Genomic DNA, 3,694 nt, shown 5'->3' with positions numbered 1-3,694 from the left:
AAGAAATTAACACAAGAACATAGCAGGATAAAGGAAGAGAAATATAATAGAGCTCACATAGGGTACAAGTGTTTCACTCATCTCTCAAATGGGGAAAATTTCACTCAATCCACCTAGATTAGCACCTATCATAAGCTTGTAGAGATTCTAATATCTCCACCACTAGCATATCTTAGACTCATGATCAAGGGGACTTGAAGGGTTATAATGTCGAAAAAAACAAGGCCAAATGAATGCAATGGACTAACAAGTGAAATGCATGAGTAACAAAGTATCAACTCAAAGTGAGCTAAAGTACAATCATGAAACAACACCAATGTGCAGATTTTAACCTTTTGAAACAGAAATCTTTGCTCTTCAAACCACCATGGAATGCCTTATTTCAAATTTATTCTTTTGTTGCAACTTATTTTCTTTTCTTCTTCTTTTTTTTTAAACTTTCTTTCTTTGGCTTTTTCTAAACATTTTCTTCTCTTTCTTGCCTTTTTCTATGTCTTTTTTTTTTTTGCTTTTTTTTTACTTTGGCATCCAAACCCAAGAAGGCAAAGATATAGACATTAATGACGTACTTTTCAAAATGAAAAACCAAATGTAACTCATGCAAAACACTTGCTAAAAAGCAATGAATGGAATGAAAGTGAAGGCTCAAAGGGGTGAACAAAGGTTAAATGAAGTGGTTTGTGTTTGGATAAAGGTTTAGAAATGAATACCCCTATTATCTTCACAAATCTAGGTATTAATGCAGCTTTGAAAAAGAATCTAAACAAGTTCTAGAGGTTAACCAAAACTAGATTAAAATCACACAAGATTAAAAAGAATACATAGCTCAAAAATCCTTCCATCAAGGCTTTCTCCAAGATGTTTTCTCCTTAAGGATCAAGCTATGAGACAAGGTTAATAACACTGCACCAAAGGTATTTTACTATGCTAATCAACTAAGAACAGAAATCACTCAAATCAAATGCAACCAAACTCAGCCGTGCAATATTCGCAAGCATTGTGCAAAAAGATTTTAAAAAGAGATGTCCAAGGATTACAAAAGTCAAGTCAGCAACAAAGAAAACAACAACTCGCCCATACAGCAGTGCAGAACACTGAGGCGAGTGAAAACAAGAGGACATAGAAACTAGCAATAAAATTCCCAAGCAAGAATCACTCTCAAATCATGCTATGCAATTCAGAAGTCAACCAATAAGGCAAAGAAGAGAGCAATTATAACAGCATACTTAGGAAATAGGAGCAAATCCAAAGGCAAAATTTTTTTTTAAAAAAAATAGATCAACAAATAAACAACAATCCCTCCCCCACACTTGGTCAATACATTGTCCTCAATGTAAGAAAAACAATATTATCTTAACCTAAACTCTCGGGTGAAGTGGAAGTTGTGAAGTCCGATTTGAAATCGAAGCACAACACGTCACTATCATGAAGAAGAGAGAAGGGAGAGGTAGGATAAGATAATGTGAAATGAAAATAGACAAGTATAAATCAAGTAATCAGAAGAGATGGCAGAATCAAGAGGAAACAAAACACACAACTACTAAACAAAAATAAACAGCTACAACTACAACTACTGGAAAAGTTCCCTCCCCCACACTTACTCCTAACTATCTCAGTAAATAGATATCACCAGCAATACAATAGAAAGTAAAAGAGTAGGGTGGAAGGGAACAACTGTGTGATCAGGTAGGTCTTTGATCCTCGTGGTAGTGCTTCAGTAGATGACCTTTGACTTGTGAAGTTATACCGGTCTCCTCATCTATGAGCTCTACCGTGTCAAAAGGATATACTTTCGTAACTCTAAATGGACCTTCTCACTTGGTGACAAACTTCCCAGGTATCAGCTTCAATCGGGCTTTAAACTTTAGAACCTTGTCACCTTCATGAAACTGCTTCCTCAGAATCTGTCTGTCATGAATCATTTTCAATTTGTCCTTGTAGATTCTAGCATTGTCATAGGACTCAAGTCTCATTTCTTTAAGTTCCTGGAGTTGCATCTTCTGATTAACAAGTGAAGATTCAAGATCTGCATCACATGCCTTGATTGCCTAATAAGATTTGTGCTCAATCTCCATAGGCAGATGGCAAGCCTTGCCATAGAGCAACTGAAAGGGAGACATGCCTATAGGGGTCTTGTAGGCAGTCCTGTAAGCCCAAAGAGCTTTCTCAAGCCTTTCACTCCAGTCCTTATGCGATGGTTTTATGATCTTCTCAAGTATTCGCTTCACTTCCCGGTTAGAGACTTTAGCTAACCCATTCATCTGAGGGTAATAAGGAGTGGCCAACTTGTGATTGACTCCATGTTTAGCCAATAGAGACTTGATGATCCTATTGTAGAAGTGTGTTCCTTGGTCACTGATGATTGCTTTTGGAATGCCATACCTACAAAAAACATGAGAACGTAAAAACTTGGCAACAGTAGAAGCATCATCTTTCCTAGTTGGCATTGCCTCTACCCATCGAGACACATAATCTACCACAGGTAATATGTATGAAAACCCAAAAGATGAAGGAAAGGGACCCATAAAGTCCATGCCCCATACATCAAAGATTTCACAAAAATGCATAGATCTTAGAGGCATCTCATGCTTCCTACCCAAACTCCCAAATCTCTGACACTTATCACAAGACTTGCAGAAAGGATAAGCATCCTTAAATAGAGAAGGCCAATAAAAACCACACTCTAAAACGCTCCTAACAGTCCTGTTAGCACTAAAATGCCCCCCACAAGATAAAGAATGTGCAAAGGTAAGGATAGAGTGGATCTCATTGTTTAGAACACAGCGTCTGATGATCTGGTCACTGCATTGCTTCCACAGGATTGGAGCATCCCAGATATAGTATCTCGCCTCCCTCTTCAGCTTATCAATATGAAATTTAGACATAGAAGGAGGTACAAGGTCAGTAACAAGATAATTAACTATATCAAAATACCAAGGCTCATGAATAGCCAAGGAAGAAAGTGCAGAATCAGGAAAGGAGTCAATAACAAGATCAGAAGAATAAACTCCCTGTGTGCCTTCAAGTAACCGGCTAAGGTGGTCAGCTACATGATTCTCTGCTCTGGCTCTATCTCTGATCTCGATATCGAACTCCTGTAGCAGCAAAGCCCATCTCAGCAGTCTAGGTTTATACTGAGGCTTCTTAAACAAGTATCGAACCGCTGCATGATCGTAAACAGTAAAGTCATCTATGAAAACTTCCATGTTTTGCTCTAGAAGATCACTAAATATCGCCATTATGCACCTTTGAAAGGTGATTGGAGCGTTACACAACCCAAATGGCATCCTTTGATAAGCAAAGGTACCAAAAGGGCATGTGAAGGTAGTCTTGTCCTGATCTTCAGGAGCGATAGGCACCTGAAAATAGCTAGAAAAACTGTCAAGAAAACAATAGTGAGACTTTCCTGAAATTCTCTCCAACATTTGATCTATAAAAGCTAATGGAAATTGATCCTTTCTCGTAGCATTATTCAACTTCCTATAATCTATACACACTCTCCAAGCATTTTGAACCCTAGTTGGAATCAATTCATCATTTTCATTTCTCACTACTGTGATACCGCTCTTCTTTGGTACTACCTGTACCGGACTTACCCACTCACTATCTGATATGGGATAGATGATCCCAGAACTCAACAGTTTAGAGACTTCCTTTTTAACCACATCCAGAATGAGAGGATTCAGTCTCCTCT

This window comes from Neltuma alba, unplaced genomic scaffold (assembly GCF_004799145.2).
Source record: "Neltuma alba isolate B1F8T4 unplaced genomic scaffold, ASM479914v2 tig00012846_pilon, whole genome shotgun sequence".
NCBI classification, from domain to species: Eukaryota; Viridiplantae; Streptophyta; class Magnoliopsida; order Fabales; family Fabaceae; genus Neltuma; species Neltuma alba.
This window is presented reverse-complemented; position numbering follows the sequence as displayed.